An 18649-nucleotide genomic window follows, 5' to 3' on the forward strand; every position below is an offset into this window, starting at 1 on the left:
AAATTTAGAAAGAAACAAACTTCCTCTGGAGCATACAGCAGCTGATAAGTACTGGAATGATTAAGATGTTTAAATAGAAGTAATTTACAAATCTGTTTAACTTTCTGGCACCAGTTGATTGAAAAAAAATTCAAGTCCCATGCATTTGAAGGTTAGCATGATATTTGATGTGTTTATAAAATGCGAAGCATTTGTTATTACTGTTACGGGAAGGATAGTTATTTGCTGGATCTGTGCAGGCTGTCGTACATGTTTTGTATTTTTTGGCAAAACATAAAATTGCAAAACACTTGTAATGTAATGTAAGTCAATGATAGAAATAAAAGGAAGAGCTGAAATTCCCTTGTATGGGTGCATTTAGATGAACTTAAATGGATATATTTTCACTTTGATAATACACCTATGCAATGAGAAGGAAATACTGAACATAAGCTGAGGAGAAGCAATGTCAATAAAATACAAAGAAATAAAATAGTCTATTTTCCAAAAAAGGATAAACTTAGGAAAAACATTAAAAACAATGTGTTTTTATTTTCTTGCATATAGATCTATAACTCTTATTCATATAAAGGCAATGACAGGTTGCAACTAAATGGTTTTCTTGAAGGGACTATTTTATATTTCTGTAATGTTTAATGAAAGGGACAGAGCCATTCACAGATCCTATTTTTTTATATACATGTCAAACTAATACAAGAATATACCATATTTTTCGCCCTATAGGATGCAACGGCAGATAAGACGCACCCAATTTTAACGGTGCAAAATCTAGAAAAAAAAAGATTCTGAACCCAACAGTGATCTTCAACCTGCGGACATCCAGATGTTGCAAAACTACAACTCCCAGCATGCCCGGACAGCTGTTGGCTGTCCGAGCATGCTGGGAGTTGTAGTTTTACAACATCTGGAGGTCCGCAGGTTGAAGACCACTGGTATAGGAGGTAATACTCACGTTTCCCGCCGCTCGTCACCGCTGCCCTGGATGTCGCTCCATCGCTGTCGACGCGTCCCCGTGGTGTCCCCGACGCTCCAGACATCTTCTTCCCCGGGATCCACGCTCTCCATCGCCGTCATCACGTTGCCGTCATCACGCCGCTACGCACGCCGCTCCTATTGGATGATGGGACGGCGTGCGCGACAACGTGATGACGTCGAAGGAGAGCGCCGGCCATGCAGGGGATCCCGGCATGGAGCAGACACCGAGGAGGCAGGTAAGGTCCCTCCCGGTGTCCTGCAAGCTGTTCGGGACGCCGTGATTTCCCCGCGGCAGTCCCGAACAGCCGACTGAGCCGGGTTAGTGTCCCTCTTGCTTCAGACGTGGCCGTCAGCTTTGATCACCGCGTCTGAAGGGTTAATACAGGGCATCACCACGATCGGGATGTCCTGTATTAGCCGCGGGTCCCGGCCGTTGATGGCCACAGGGACCGCCGCGATAGGTGTGTATTCGCCATATAAGACGCACCAACTTCCCCCCCCCCCCAGTTTTGTGGAAGAAAACGTGCGTCTTATACGGTGAAAAATATGGTAAATAACTATCAATTTAATCAGGGGCCATTTAATGTATTTGATGCCCCCCAAAAAACTGCATTCTTCATCTTTCTCCATTTTTTATATTAAAAAAGGGCAGATAATTGCACTTTTAATAGAACTGTATACCAGTGTTTATTCTTTTTAACAGAAGTTCATAGAAAACAGTACCCGTGCACGTACAGTAGCATAATTCTTGTAAATACATTTGACAGAAGGTTTCATATGGTCCCAACCAGAGCTGGTTATTACCTGTACTGGTCACTACCATCAAAGGCAGGCTGGATACGAATGATCTAAGACTCAGTACACACAGCAGTCAAGCTTTTCATCTGTGGTATATGTCAAAAAGATTTTCAAGGATATACATCTGAGGTAAGACTACAACATATGTCACTGCATAGGTTTAGAGTAGCGTACATCGCTCACTGACTCCAAATGTAAAAAGAAATGTATATAGATGTTGTAAGACTTATCTTGATCTCTGGCACATTTGGATAACTTATCCAGACTTCATAACATCTTACACAAACCTAAGGTTAACATTACTTCTCAATTACTGTTCATATCTTAATCCCTGGTGCATTAGGGTATCACGACATAACACATTGCTGTGTCAGGTTAATGCACTCAAGATAACCATGGCTACATCTGTATGTGTTTGTGCAGTAGACCCCTGTATAGGAAAACACTGCTGCATTTTACTGTACAATTGCAAAAAAAGGCAAGCTGATACCAACAGAAGCCAAGAGGACATGATTTTGGCTTATGTACAGTGAATGGAGCCCTATGCTTTTGCATAACTTATACGCTAAGAATGTTTACCAGTGTATCTTTGTATCTTCAAAACATAGGACACTGATAAATAACTGAAAAAAAATGTAAGACTTGCGCAGTTCACATATCTGAAAATAAATTTTTGGACTATTTTTGCACTTTTGGCTTTACACGTTTAAAGTCATGATTTTAAAACTGCCTGAGGCAGCCACCCCGAAAAATTTATGCCAAGACATTAATATTACTCATCAATCCACAGAGATGTAATTTAGAGCAAAAATGCTGCTATGTGGAAATACCTGTTGCATTCTCAATGTAATGCCCAGCATGGTTTAGGTAGTTTGGTGCACATTGCTGAAGACCCCAGCTAAAGCAGCTTTAAAGGGGTATTCCAAGATATTTTTCATTTGACTATGCTACAGAGGCTGTTGAATAAGTGTAGTTTAAAATATAGTGTCTGTACCTGTGTATGATGGCTGGTTTCACAATTCTTCTGTGATCTTTGCCCAATATTTACTTTTAGCAGCATACAAAATAAGTGTTGTCTCAGGTTTCCCCTAGTGTGGCCTAAGACATTACATCACTAGTCAGGTGCTAAAAGGGGGCCTGTCTGTGCTTCAATGGGTAGGGCGACCGCTGGGTGGGAGGGAGATAATTCTCCACACGGCTGCATGGAATTGTAGTTTCATAAAAAGCACACATAGCTCAGCTGTGCTTCACTGGGCGGGGTGACTGATGTGTGGAAGGGAGAAAAGTGACCTCACACTTACAAATAAGGGATCTTGTCGTGGGAGGGAAGGAATTCCATCAGGAAATAGCCAGTTCACAAAAAGAAAGCAGCATCGTTATAGTGGACTCACAACACAGCCAGTTAGCCCCAAGACAAGCACAGATCCTTCCTAAACATGTCCATTACTGTTTGACAGGTAAGTACAAAAGTCACCTTATTTTGAATAACCCCTTTAATATAGATGGTTACGACAACTGGTGTGGTAGACAAAGACTACATGGAAGGTGTATTTTAGTTCTTGCCTCCTCATTCTGAATCAAGTGTTAGAGAATGGATGCCCTGTACTCCCTATATCATTGTTCCACATCTGGTCTGTCAGTTGATCACCTCTTTATAATACATATTATTATTAGTAGTATTTGTGCCAAAGGGGCTTATTTTTTTGGTGTAAACTATTCAAGTAAATTCAGTTTTGCATTGTCTTATATTACTCCAATGTTACTATTTATTTTTACATTTATTTTAGTCCTTGCTGATGATATACACAGTGTGATGTTACAGTAACATTTTTTGCCACAGTTTGAGCTTATACAGATCTATATGAAGCCTTTAGTGGAGAGTACCTAAAAGCTTTTAATGAAACACAAAATATACATTCAATAAAATCAAAATTGAAGGCTAAGTGAGTTGTGAGACCTTTGAATAGACCTGTCATCTGATTAATTGTACCTTATGTGTAGCTACATTTGTACGTATGTTATAATTATCATTAAATCTGCATTTTAAATGCTAATGAGCTGCATTTGTCATCCAAGATGAATTCTGCTGTCTGCAAAGCTTAAAAATGAAGAACATTATGTTAATCATACATTGACTGTCAAAGTTTACATAAACTTAACATATCAAATTTACACACACCATAGTTCAAAGAATAAATATGAATAGGCAAATTGAGATTTAAAGACACATGTACTCTACTGAGCATGGTCGCTTCTCAGCCTTTTGGCTAAAATCAAGTATAGTATCTGTTCTTATCAGTGGTCTAGTCTCTGCCATTGATGTAGGATGGATGCTGCATGGAGGAGCAGGTGTACCTGTGCGTTCCGGGGATGGTGCCACAATGGCAGCCCTGATGTGACCTGTTTCCTCTGGGTCTTGCCATGAGGCTGGGAGGGTCTAGAGCTGAGGTACATTTGTGCCTAGGGGAGTGGTGACCCTGAGGTGCTCAAACTCACTGGGTGTTATGGCTCACTGAGTGAACGCACTGCACCACACACTCTTCCCTTTTGGCACTTAGGCATTCTGGCTAGGATCAGGGAAATGTTTTATAGATTCGGCCGGATGACTGGGCAGTATATCGGCATTCATTCACTTTTATTCTTTTTGTATGTCACTGTGCCACTTTACGTCTTTTGTTTGTAAACAGGATTTGTCAGGATGCGGTAGCCTTTCTGGGTGTCCCTCCTGGCGTTCTAGGGGAGGTGTGTGTGGGCATTTGGTTCCTAACCTCCTTGCAAACCCTGGGCATCTTTGCTTTGGTCAAGATGCCATCAGTATACGGTTCCTTGGCTGATACCTTGGCTAACATCTAGGTTGAAGCCAGGTGCATTTGTGGCCCCTTAGTAGCTTCGGCGAAAAGGGGCATTGAACCTGGATTCCTGCAGGTGCCTTTTGGCCCGGAGGTGAAGGGTAGGTTTCTTGGGGGGCCTCTCTCCTGTTGGAGAAGGGCTTAGTGATAGACCGCATCCTTTGTGCACGTGTGACACGTTTGCACTTTTTCTTGCACTTTGGGTGATAGAGACTTACACTTGCATTGGCATGTTTTAATGCTGATCACATATGACACCTGGGTGCTACCATCCAATATCCTTAAACACCATGGCACTGTCCAATCAGCTCTCATATTGAAGGGATATAATCGTTTTTTCCAAAACAGACTCACTCCATTGATGAGGGAAATTAAAGACTCTGGTTGTCAATTTACTTATTCATTTTCATTAGGAAATAATATGAGTGGTTCCCCTGAGCTTCCCAAGGCCAGTTGTGTTTACCCACAAAAGACACTCATACCCTATAGTAAAGGTAAAGGTACCTCTTTAAAGGAGTATGTTTATCATGATAGTGATCACTGATCAAAAGAACAGGTGTCCTGTGCCCTCCCTTGTTTGGAGGAGAATGAACATGCATGCTGCTGCTCCATTTAAAGTGCTTTGCAATTTTCATCTGCCCCATAAAGTTAAATGAAGTGGTAACTCATGTGTCTAGCCAACACTCTTTTCAACTACACATGGGACCCCTGTTCTCGTGATCACTGGTCAGACCCTTACCATTCAGTCATATGTCATTAAACAGGCACATTCTTAGGCTCCTTTCACACTGCCGTTGCTCCCCGTCAAGAACGTCCGTCAATGTTTCTTTTTTTTCTGACTTTAACGGCCGTTCTCATGACGGGAGCAACAATCAACAATGGGTCCCAGCGGCTCCCATTTACTTTTACGGGGACCGCCAGGCACCGTTATGAATAGTTGGAGAAAAAGATGGAACAAACAGTAATTTTTCTCCAGCTATTCTGCCCTGCTCTCCCGATGATTGTCACACTGCTGTGTACTAACGGCAGTGTAAAAAAAGCCTTACTTGACTGTTCCCATTAATTTATGTCAGCATAATGCAATTGAAATAGTTTTGCTCTATGATATTTAATGGATTACAAAAAGTGTCAGACTTTTGTTAATACTAACATCTTTTTGTTTTGTTTGCTTGTTTTTATCTTTTTTTTTTTTTTTTTGGGGGGGGGGGGTGTCCTGGCATTTGGTCTAAGAATCCACATTAGTTAATCTACTAAGGGGTATTCACTCTGCGGGTGTAGGAACCTCTAGATCTACATATATATTGTACACTCCAGTTTTCATCTACTTTTATATGTTAGAGCATGCTGTAGCTCTCATGTTTTGTGGTCATAATAGAGTACTATAACTATAAAAAGTACAAAGTTTTACCTCCTTATAATGTCTATGTAATTTGATTAATAAATTTGATTGGTTTTACTAAGCCTTCACTAGCGTTCCCAATGAACTCTGCTTTTCCTGGATCCTGACTGTTTACCTTGCTCCCAGACTCTGATTTTGCCTGGCAATTTAGACCTGACGTTACTCTCCTGGTTTGACATCTGCCTGTTGTTTGTTTTGTCTCTGGTTTTGATTTTGCACTGCGCGTCTCTCCTGGTTTTGACCCTTTCGTCTCTGTTCTAATTTCTCCTTTAAGCACTCTCATTTTGTCTTTTAAAGTGTACCTGTCATTAGCAAAAACTTTTTATAAAATGTAGAAAATAACACTATGGCTGGCATTTATCATTGCAGGTGTAAGTGAAGCATTTTTTTACACCTTTTTTGTGTGCTGGTAATGTACAGGGGCACAATATTTATTAAATCGTCACAGAGCATTTGATACATTTTGTGCAGGTCCCATTTTCTGAAATTTCTCTCTTCACATACACCAAAAAGCTAAGATCAGTCTGGGCTTTGCGCCTTTTTTGCGCCTTTTCACAAAAAGGCGCAGTTCATAAAACCCTTCTATATCATGTGTATTGCCCAAATCAGTGGATTACAACTCAAAATCTGCAGAAATGTGTAAACCAAAAGGGGCAAAAAAGGTGCAAATAAACTCTGCTTGCGCCTTTTTTTGCACCTTTTCTAGACACAAAAAACTGTCTAAAGACAATGATAAATGCCGGCCTATGTGTATATCTGTAATATACATTGGTCAAACGATGTGTATATTTTTGTCCCTGCAGCTATTGTCTGTGTGTCTCTGGGAAGAGTACAAATACAGGAAGTGTGGGTGGACAAGCAGGGATCTGTAAACTGAGGATCTATGACATGCTCCCGACTCACACATGAGGATGACTGACAAGCCAGGAGCCTACACAAAGCCCTGCTTGTCCTGCCATCACTTCCTCTATTTGGTCTCCCCTGGTCGCCTCCACAGAGACAAACAGGCAATAGCTGCAGAGACAGTGGGGGAATTTTTCAAGGGATTTACACAGGTTTTTTGTGTAAATTTGTCGCAAAAATGTTGCATGTGCAACTTGTAGTGGTACGCCGACCTGCATGAATTATCACTGAACAGATGTTTTACACGAGATATGTTTTTTACTTTGCAGTGGTCAGTGATTTATGATATGCGACTTTTTTACAAAAGTTGCAGATTTGTTGCACAGTCTTCAATTACACTAAAAACCTACACCAGAACTACAGATATATTCACAGATGTAACAACTGATATCAAGTCATATAATTAGGCCTAGAATCCACACAACAAATCCATCTAAAATCCTCTACGGGGTCTCTTAGCACTGACATAAATTTACACAATCCATATGTCCACAATTCATCACATTTGGCTAACTTTACAAATATAATTTTCATGTTCTGCAATAAAAATTTTCACTAAACAGAGCACCAGCTCGCTGCACTGTGTAAGGAAAAACTGATTTGATGTGTGACAATGTAAGCCAATTGATAATATATAAATATATATATATATATATATATATTATTTACCATCAAATATCTACTATTTACTGTTGGCCACAATGCAACTGTATTTTTTTGCTTCTGATGCATGCACTACATATTACGCTTTAAGGGTAGGGTCACACATATTTTACGCTGCAGATTTGCTGGTGACCCGACCCATTTTGCGCCACCTGTTTGCAGCGGTAATCTGACACTATGAGCAGCCATACAGGGGGCCTGCGAGTCTGCGAATGCACTCTGATATCGCGGAGCATGTGGACTCGGGGACTCGCAGGTACCCTGTATGGCTGCTTGTAGCAGCAGATTGCCACTGTGAGCAGGCCAGGGGTGGAGCGAGGCGGGGGAACGGGGGGGTGACAACAGCTGGATCACAAAATGGGTCGGGCAAGCAATCCCATCACAATCACACAATCGGCAACTGTGTTTGGAATAAGGACCGCCTCTGCCTATAGGCAAAATAGGCAGCTGCCTAGAGCGCTCTCTTGATGGGGGGGCTCTGCTTTGCCTGCCGCAAGAAAATTAGACAACCAGCATCTCAACCACTTGCTCAACCAGCAGCATGAGGAGGAGGTTTGCTACATTATGTCACCCCAGTAGTAAGCTAATTATATGACTAGGGGGCTTGTTACAGTGTGTCACCACAGTAGTAAGGTGGGATATGTCAAAGACCATGCCAATGGGTGGAGTCAAAGGGGGCAGAAAAATTAGCTTTTGCAAAAATACTTGCACCCGCTCTGTTTGGAATTATTTATAAGGCGCACGTTCAGTTGCCACTTATTTCATCAAGGGTAACACATAAAGCAGCAATTGCTATTTTATCTTGATTTAACAAAGTTGCTGTCTAGATCGGTGTTACCTAACCAGGGTGCCTCCAGCTGTTGCAAAACTACAATTCCCAGCATGCCTAGACAGCCAAAGGGGTTGTCCACCATAAGGTGATTTTAGTACGTACCTGGCAGGCAGTAATGGACATGCTTTGGAAGGATATGCGCTTGTCTTGGGGCTAAATGGCTATGTTGTGAGATTACCATAACACTGTGGCTAGCTTTTTGTGAACTGCTGTTTCCTGTTTGCCTTTTCTTTTTTTGACTGCAAATCCCACAATTCCATTTTCCTTCCTCCCACACATCAGCCACCCCACCCATTGAAACATAAATGAGCTGCATCCATCAAAAGACCTGTAGTATTCAATCAGGATGCCTACAGCTGTTGCATTAGTTGCAGATTGATCTCTCCCCCACCAAGCGATCGCTCCACCCATTGAAGCAGACAGGCTCCCTGTCATCAGCTGACTAGTGAGTCAGGTCTCGGCCGCATTGCAACTTGGGAAAAATCTGAGACAACAGTCATTTTGTATGCTGATAAAAATCAATATTGCAGTAAAAAAACACATAAGAATTGTGAGAAAACCATCACACACAGGTACAGACACTATATTATGAACTACACTAACTTTACAGCCCCTGTAGCATAGTCAAATAAAAACAAATCCTGGAATACCCCTTTAAGTGTATTTTCTGTGTTTACTGAAACATATAGAATTTCTAGCAAGGTTTAACATAAAACCTACCAAGGTAAAACCTGTGCAGAGGAAAAGTTGACCAGTTGTTCATAGCAACCGATCAAACCACTTTTTGAAAAATTAAAAAAGCAATCTGGTTGCTATTGGCAACTGGTCACATTTCAAAGTTTTGTTCAATTCCCTCATAGTATTTCTACCTGTGTTTAACACAAATATGGATTGAAATGGTTGAGAGTGAAAGAGTTTGGTGCAAACTCGAAACACGTTGTACAGCGCTAATATTTATTTATTTGTAAATGTTTGTAACTAAGAGATGCATCAGAACTGGATATAACATGTCCTATATACCAACACAGGGTTTTAGAACTCTCAGACAGTGTTATACGCCTGTTTTGAGGCTTATTTCATTGCCAGTGGAGTGATAAAAAACTGTGACCCGTAGCCAAATGTCCACAGGTTAGAAGTGGATTTCTGGCATATTGGGTTTTGGCTCAGTGTTTTAACATATGAGTTCCACAGTTTCATTCAGCCCAAAAGGCTGCAAGGTCTGGAGGTTGTAAATCGAGAACATTTCTTTGCAAACCAGGGTCTCAAATCTGTTCTTGTTTTCCGGTGGAATGTGTTCCAATGGTTTAATGGAGAATGTTATAGCTTCTACATCATGTGCCAGGTTGAAGTGTTTAGATAGCCCATGTTGCATACCTTTTTATATTTGACCAGTGTTGATTTAATCGGAGATGTAGGGGCTGAGTGGTGCGTCCAATGTATTGTTTTTTACAGTGACATTCTATAAGATAAATAACAAATTCGGTTTGATAGGTGAGATACTGTTTTATATGAAAAGATTCGCCCGTGTGTGTGCTGGAAAAAGTTTTTCTTCCGTGGTTTATTGATTTACAGCACAAGCACCTTGATTTTTTACATCTAAAGACTCCAGGGTTCCCCTTTTTTGAAGGATCCTTGGGGGGGGGGTGTTTTAGGTTGCTTGGAGCAATCATTCCTTTAAAGGTTAGGCCATATAGCGCCGAATAGCGCCACTTCATAACCCCTTTTTCACTTACCTGACAAAACAGTTACCCATTTTTAAATAAGGACCTCATCCGTCCAGAACAGCACGAAATCATAATCATTAATATAGCGCTGAATCAAACATTGCCACACAATATATCCTGTTTTCCCTTTCGGCTGTCTCCCCGTGGCTTTTTTTTTTTTTTGCCTGTTTAAACCTAGCAGGATCATTTCCTTCTGCTTAATACTTTAGTCCTTCTATTAAATAATTTATACTAATCCTTATTTTTCATATAAAATTAATTAACACTCTCTCTGTCCATTTTTAAAAGCGCTGCAGGAACATTCTCTCTGCCCACCACTCTAGGAGACAGCTTACTCTGTTTCCTTTCGGCTGTCTCATCGCGGCCTGATTTGCCTGAATAAGTTCAGTAAGAACAATTCATTCTGTATAACACCAGAACCCTTCTATTAAATAATCCACACCTACCCTTAATTTTCATATAATATCAACTTACTTTTTCCCCGGCCATTCTCACCTGCGGCTGGGTCCATTCTAAGAAGCGCTGCAGGAACATCCTCTTTGCCCATCATTCCAGGAGTCAGCCTCCTTTAGAATAATCTAAACAAATCTTCTTTTTTTTATATAAAATAGTAATTAATATTCTCTGGCCGTTCTCACTTGCGACTGTGTCTATTTTAAGAAGCGGTGCAGGAACACTCCTTCTCCCCACCTTTCCAGAAGTCAGCCTTCTCTAGCACCTAACCCCTGCATTAATTCCAGTTCCCAAAACAGTCTCCCATCACCTCTACGACCGGACTTCAATCTGTTTGAAACACACGATCAATATGTGAAACTAGAGCGTGCCCCAACAGGGTTCACAAGTAGGAGACTTCACTGAACGAACTGCCGCTGTGATTACCGCAACCCAGCAACACACTGCATTCCTTGAACACGAGTTTTAAACATCACAAGATAAAGTTTAAAACACAAAAGCGGACATAGAAAAATGATCTTATAATTTTATGACCTTCTATTGTTTTTATTGTATGTATTTTATGCTATGTAACATTTAAACATGATTTTTGCGGGCTCTCTGAATATAAAAGGAATGTCATACTCAACTCCCAATTAGAAAACCTGATGAAGAGGGGATCCCACCCCTCCAAAAGCATTGTTTTATCTGCATGCTTTCAATAAATCTTTTTTATTTTTAAGTCCGCATTTTGCCGGGTAGTTGTCTAAGTCAAGCGTCAGACCTTCCAGAGGAGAGCGCCATAGAGGACACCACTTTTTAGGAGAATGCGCTCTCCCCCATTTGCATTTCCAAAGACCGTCCTCCGCCAGTTGAGTACGGGACCGGTGCAGGCTGCACTCCTCCATTGCACCACAGATTGTGGTATCAAGCCCTCAATGGTGTTGTGCTCAAAGTACAACATCCAAAGGTGAGCAAACCTTTTACCTGTATTTTTCACATTATTTAAAAATAAAATAAAAAATAAAGGATAATTGCGCTTAGATGCGCATTGGTCTATTTCTGTTTTTTTTCTTTTTTCAAAACTGCTATCAGGAATTACTGTGGTACACAATATAAATAGTACATAACTTTTGTAGAGCTATTATTCCTGGTGGCTCCTTACTACTGAAACTTTAAAACCTTGAAAGATGTTATTTCTCCAACCCTTAAAATCATATTAGAATATTATCTAGCAAAAATAACATTTAATTTTTACACGTATGGGAATAAGCAGATACATTAATGCAAGCTCACATGTTCCAAAGAAGGCTCAAATATGTCCAGGACTAGAAACTTAATTTACATGTTAAACCAAAAACTATATTGTTTACTTTTCTTCATTAATGTAACAACATGTTTTAAAAGAATAAAGCCGTGAGGAGAGTTTTTCTCATTCTGGAAACGATGCATACTTTAAAATACTGCGGAATATAAAGGTAGGAAAAAATGTATCTGGATCACAGTCCACAAGGGACTCAGTCATGTATTTGGTCTCATTTATACTGTACTAAACTAAGCACATCGGTGATAAATCTTTCCATACCTAAAATTGAAATGTTGATATTATCAAGAAAACATTGGAAAAGTTCACATAAACATTCATCTCAATATTATCTTTACACTAAATGCTATGATCCAATATATGCACAGAATATCTATAAAAAATTAAATCACCAAGAAATAAAGTATATAACGCTGATTGTGTCATTACAATGGCACCTTTTAAAGAGTGGGAAACAGGAAAAATAGGCAAGTATAAAGGATCTGAGCAAGGGCCATATATACTGCAAAGAATCTCAAAAATGGCAGGTCCTGTGGGGTGTTCCCAGTAGGCAATGGATAATACTCACTTAAAGTGATCCAAAGAAGAAAAGACAGATTCAGCAACAAGGTCAGAACTAGAACATGGGGTAATGGAAGATGATAATCTCATCGGAGAAATCCTATTTTCTTAAAGTCCAGATACATGTGTGTCACTTACCTGAGAAAAAGGTAAGATGACGGAGGCAGAGCTTAGATATACTCCTGGGCATTCATGTGGATGTTGCTTTAACACATGTCACTTACCTAGACATTGTAGAGACCAACCACACCCCCAATGGCATTCCCTAATAATAGTGGCCTCTTTCACCAGGATGAGTTCTATCCCACTGTCAAAATTGTTAGGCTCTTTTCACACTATGTGAAAGCTCCGTTACAATCAGATGTTAACGGCTCTTTTTTTTTTTTTTTTAGTTCTTTCTACTTTTCCTGCCATTAACATCCATTATTGTAACAGAGCAGAACGGGGGTAATAACAAACAAAGAGGATCTCATTCACTTGGATGGGATTTTCTGACGTCCGTTTTTACATCCGTTATTGCAGCCGAAGATAGCGGGGGAAAAGATGGCACAGACAATTTTTTCTCCCGCTATCTTCCTAATGGCTGCTTTAGTCTCCTTTCACATTACCGTTTGTGTCCGTTAGTGTGACGGCCGTTAGGAAGATAGTGGGAGAAAAAATTGTGTCTCCGCCTTCTTTTTCTCCCGCTATCTTCGGCCGCAATAACGGTGTAATAACGGACGTCAGACAATCCAATTCCGGTGAATAGGATAATCTTTGCCTGTTATGACACCAATTCTGCTCCATTGCAATAACGGACGTTAACAAGCTTTCATATAGTGTGAAAGGAGCCTTAGTTTGGGCCTTCAAATTCCCTACATTTCCATACATTCTGACATCGGTGGATCCATATGTTCCACTATAAATCCCACCACATTATAGTATTGGAGCTGTAGACTACCAAATGTGGCACTACATGTGAAGCATAACTCCAGTGGGACATAGATTCCAGTGACAAAGAGTAGATAAAGAATCTATAAAAGTATGTTCAGGAGTGGACCACAAGCACTGTTCATAGAACTATTCACTATTAAAATAAAGCAATCTATTCGGTCTAATGTTATAGATTGTTGTCAGGAACCGGACTGGTAAACGGTTAGGATGCAGGTAGTGGATCCTCTTTGTCAGTGAGGCGATGACGTGGGCCGTACCAGGGGACTGGCTCTAAGAAGTTACTGGTTTTCACCAGAGCCTGCCGCAAAGCGGGATGGACTTGCTGCTGCGGTAACTCCCAGGTCGTATCCCCTGATAGCGACTCAACCTCACTGACAGCTGAGACAGGCGTGGTACACAAGGACAAGGCGACGGCAAGGTTGGACGTAGCAGAAGGTCAAAGCAGGCGGCAAGGTTCGTCAGGGGCAACGGCAGATGGGAGGAATGGCCCCATTTTAGGATCCGGAGGCAAAGACGTGGAGGAACATACGTTTTTCCTGCAGGAATTGGCACCAGAGAAGCAGGAGCAGAAGAGATCAGACACTTAGGAGGGATGATGTGCTGAGGAAGGGTCTCGGCTTCTGAGGCATCGGTGGAACGAGATAGAGCATCAGCTCTGACATTCTTGTCTGCGGGACGAAAATGGATTTGAAAGTTGAAACGGGCAAAAAACAACGATCATCTAGCCTGGCGAGGATTTAGCCCCTGGGCGGATTGAAGATAATACAAATTTTTGTGATCTGTGTAGATGGTGATGGGATCCTTCCAGAAGATGTCTCCACTCCTCAAGTGCCAACTTAATAGCCAATAGTTCACGGTCTCCTATGGAATAGTTTTTTTCAGGAGGAGAAAAGGTTTAGGAGAAAAATCCGCCAAGTGATATTTTTTCCCTTAGTGTTTTTTTGTAGAAGAACAGCTCCGGCTCCAACTAAGGAGGCGTCAACCTCGAGGAAGTGCTTCAGAGGATCTGGTCTGGACAAGACTGGAGCAGAGGAGAAGGTGGTTAAAGGCTTCCTCCGCCTGTGGCGGCCAGAATTTCGGATTAGCATTTTTCGTAGTCAGTGCTACAATAGGAGCAACGATGGTGGAGAAGTGGGGAATGAATTGACGATAATAATTTGCAAATCCGAGAAATCTTTGGATAGCTCGCTGGCCAGTGGGACGTGGCCAATCTATTACCGCAGATAGCTTATCAGGGTCCATTTGAAGACCTTGACCGGACACAATGTATCCCAGGAAGGGAAGACTGCTGTGTTCAAATAGACATTTCTCAATTTTGGCGTAGAGATGATTTTGGCGTAGGCGCTGAAGCACTTGACAGACATGGAGGCAATGTTCCTCTAGGTTGTAGGATGTCATCAAGATCGACAACCACACAGGAATACAGCATGTCCCGAAAAATCTCATTAACAAAGTCCTGAAAGACTGCAGGGGCCTTGCAAAGTCCAAAGGGCATGACAAGGTATTCAAAGTGACCATCTCTAGTATTGAAGGCGGTTTTCTATTCATCACCTTCTCGAATACGGATGAGGTTAAATGCGCCCCTTAGATCAAGTTTGGTGAAAATTTTAGCTCCACTCAGTCGGTCAAAGAGTTCGGAGATGAGAGGCAGAGGATAATAATTTTATTAAGACCGCGGTAGTCAATACAGGGGAGTAGAGATCCATCTTTTTTGGCAACAAAGAAAAATCCAGCTCCGGCTGGAGAAAAAGATTTCCGGATAAAACCTCTTTTAAGGTTTTCCTGAATGTATTCTGTCATGGCTTGCGTTTCTGGAGCGGAGAGTGGGTAAATCCTACCACGGGGCGGTGTGGCACCAGGGAGCAAGTCGATGGGGCAGTCGTAGGGTCTATGTGGTGGTAAGACCTCTGCTTGCTTTTTACAAAAGACGTCAGAGTAGTCCTGATAGGCCTTAGGAAGGCCAGGCAAAAGTGTAGCGATGGAGACTTGACTAGTAGGAACCGACTTGAGACATCGCTTGTGGCAGGAAGGTCCCCAACTCTTAACGTCCCCAGTGGCCCAGTCGAGGATAGGTGCGTGACACTGGAGCCAGGGCAAGCCAAGAAGAATTTCTGAGGTACAGTTGGGCAATACAAAACATTCAATATTTTCATGATGATGAACTCCAATGTTCATGAGCAAGGATTCGGTGCGATAACGCTCCATGCAGACCAGTCTTTCTCCATTCACTGAGGAAATGAAGAGAGGTTTGGCGAGACGGGTAACAGGAATATTGAATCTGTTGATGAGTGAGGCTTCAATTAAATTTCCTGCTGAACCAGAGTCCAGAAAAGCCACAGTGGAGAAGGAAGTATTAGTACTGGCAGGTGGAGAAATCCGCACAGGTATAGTCAGACGTGGAGAGGATGAATTCACACCTAGTAACGCCTCTCCCACGTTAACTAGGTGCGCGCGTTTCCCTGACGTGGAGGACGAATAGGGAAGTCTTTTAGGAAATGTTCGGTACTGGCACAGTACAGGCACAAATTTCCATTTCTGCTGCGAGTCCTTTCTTCTTGGGTCAGGCGAGACCGATCCACTTGCATAGCCTCCTCAGCGGGAGGCACAGGAGTAGGTTGCAGTGGACTCTGGAAGAAGGTGCCAAGCGAGGAAACCACCTGGTGCGAACAAGATCCTTTTCTTGGCAGAGCTCCTGGCGTCTTTCAGAGAAACGCATATCAACGCGGGTGGCCAACTGGATTAATTCAGACAGATTGGCAGGAATTTCTTGTGTGGCCAGAACATCTTTGATGTGGCTGGATAAACCTTTCTTGAAGGTCGTGCAGAGGGCCTCATTGTTCCAGGCTAGTTCAGAGGCAAGGGTACGGAACTGTATGGCATATTCGCCCACTGAAGAGTTCCCTTGGATGAGATTCAGAAGAGCCGTCTCGGCTGAGGAAGCCCGGGCTGGCTCCTCAAAGACAATGCGTACTTCGGAGAAGAAGGACTGGATGAAAGCAGTGGCAGGATCGTTGCGGTCCCGGAGCGGTGTGGCCCATGACAAGGCCTTTCCAGACAACAAACTGACCACGAAAGCCACCTTAGACCGTTCAGTGGGGAACTGGTCCGACATCATCTCGAGGTGCAGGGAACATTGAGACAGGAACCCACGGCACATCTTGGAGTCCCCATCAAATTTCTCAGGAAGAGACAGGCGGACTCGAGAGGTAGATGCGGCAGCTCGCAGAGGAGGGGAAGCTGGATCTGACGGAGGAGATGGCTGATGCTGTGGAGGCAGAAGCTGCTGGATCATGGCGGTCAACTGCGACAGCGATCAGTTGAGGCGATCAGTTGAGACTGCTGGGCAACCACGGTGGTGAGGTCAGCGAGACTAGGCAGCAGCACCTCAGCGGGATCCATGGCTGGATCTACTGTCAGGAACCGGACTGGTAAGCGGTTAGGATGCAGGTAGTGGATCCTCTGTTTCAGTGAGGCGATGGGCCGTACCAAGGGACCGGTTCTAAGAAGTTACTGGTTTTCACCAGAGCCTCAGGTTGTATACCCTGATAGCGACTCAACCTCACTGACAGCTGAAACAGCCGTGGTACACAAGGACAAGGCGAAGGCAAGGTCGGACATAGCAGAAGGTCAAGGCAGGCGGCAAGGTTCGTAGTCAGCGGCAACGGCAAAGGGTCTGGATACAAAGGCTAGGGATACACACAAAACGCTTTCTCAGGGCACTAAGGCAACAAGATATGGCAAGGACAGGAAGGGGAAGTGGGTTTTTATAGTGTAGGAAATGATTAGTACTGATTGGGCCAGGCACCAATTAGCGGTGCACTGGCCCTTTAAATTTCAGAGAGCCGGCGCGCGCGCGCCCTAGAGAGCGGGGCCGCGCATGCCAGGACAGGACAGCAGGAGGACGGGGCAGGTGAGAGGATTGGGATGCCACCCGCCGGTGATAGCAGAGCAGCGCTCCCGGTCAGCGGGTCTGACCGGGGCGCTGCACGCTGAAGAATGCCGCGAGCGCTCCGGGGAGGAGCAGGGACCCGGAGCGCTCGGCGTAACAATTGTTTTGATAAATATTTGAAATCTTAGAATATATCAACCTGCAATATTATATAATACTAAATACTGTAGCCTTCTTTGTTAATTCTTTTTAACCCTTGATGGAAAGCTGACAGAATGGGATGGAGAGGGAAGTATTTTACAGTCTCTTAACCCCAGTCTCATAAAGTGGTATTGAGCACACAGCATTTAGTGGCCATTTCTCATTTAGTTTTTTTGAGGCAAAGCCAGAAGTGGACACGAATGAATAACAGGTATTAAAGGTGTACTCCGCCCCTAGACATCTTATCCAAAGGATGACGGCACCCAGAAATCTGGTGCACGGTGCGAACGTTGCTCCGTGCTGGATGGCTGGCGATGCGGGGCGGAGGCTCGTGACGTCACGGTAATGCCCCGCTCATGATGTCTCAACTATGTCCATTCAATGCAAGTCTATGGGAGGGGTTGTGACGGCAGTCACACCCCCTGCCATAGAATTTCATTGAGGGGGCATGGCCGTGACATCATGAGCGGGGCGTGTCCATGATGTTATGAGCCTCCAGTGCTGCATCTGACGCTCTAAATGAATGCCGGTGCAGCAGGGAGATCTTTTCCTTTGGATAGAGGATAAGATGTCTAGGGACGGAGTACCCCTTTAAGGACAGACTTATGTTTCTCTTTCCTGCTTTTTGCTTTAAAAAAATGTTGGAAAACTGCCACAAAAAGCTGTGTTTGAAACCCCTTATAAAAAGAAAGAGGAAGGTGGGCAGTAGGAGAAATAGGCAGCTGACTTCATCCCATGCACAGCCAGTCCACTTAGAATACTTATAGAGTAAAAATACATGTATACAAAATGATGGATAAAAATAAAACTGAAAACATCACACACATAAGTGTTGTGGATGTGCAGCTATTTTATATTTCTCTATTGTTGAGACATTCTTGGCTGTCCTAGATAGAATGCTTATTTTGCTACTTAGAAGTACTTGATATTTTTTTTTTTTTTGTAAGAACAGGTTCTTTATTTTTTAAAGGACCAGTCCAATCAAATTTCTAAATCAGAGTAGTGTATTTAGCCAATGAAGATGGATCTTCTTCAGGACTCCTCATATAAGCTTACGCATTAACAAGTAGCTAATATGGTTGTGTACAGATTTCTCAGAGCTCCCTGCAAGTCTAACAAATTCTGTTTGTATATGAAGCTTGTTAGACATAAAGAGAAATATCCTT

At 42.7% G+C, this 18649-nt stretch overlaps 1 protein-coding gene across 9 annotated transcripts in view; it reads left to right on the plus strand.

Annotated features, from left to right (window-relative positions):
• Positions 1-18649, plus strand: part of TENM2 (teneurin transmembrane protein 2) — a 2592228-nt gene that overhangs the window by 1091466 nt on the left and 1482113 nt on the right. The window contains exon 1 of one of the 9 annotated variants that reach the window (XM_056575112.1): positions 11452-11545. The exons of the other annotated variants lie outside the window; for them this stretch is intronic. The gene's annotated coding sequence lies outside the window, so the exon portion shown is untranslated. Of the gene's footprint in view, positions 1-11451; positions 11546-18649 lie in introns of those variants that run through there. 9 annotated transcript variants of the gene reach the window in all.

Source organism: Hyla sarda, chromosome 4 (assembly GCF_029499605.1).
Source record: "Hyla sarda isolate aHylSar1 chromosome 4, aHylSar1.hap1, whole genome shotgun sequence".
Classification (NCBI taxonomy): Eukaryota; Metazoa; Chordata; class Amphibia; order Anura; family Hylidae; genus Hyla; species Hyla sarda.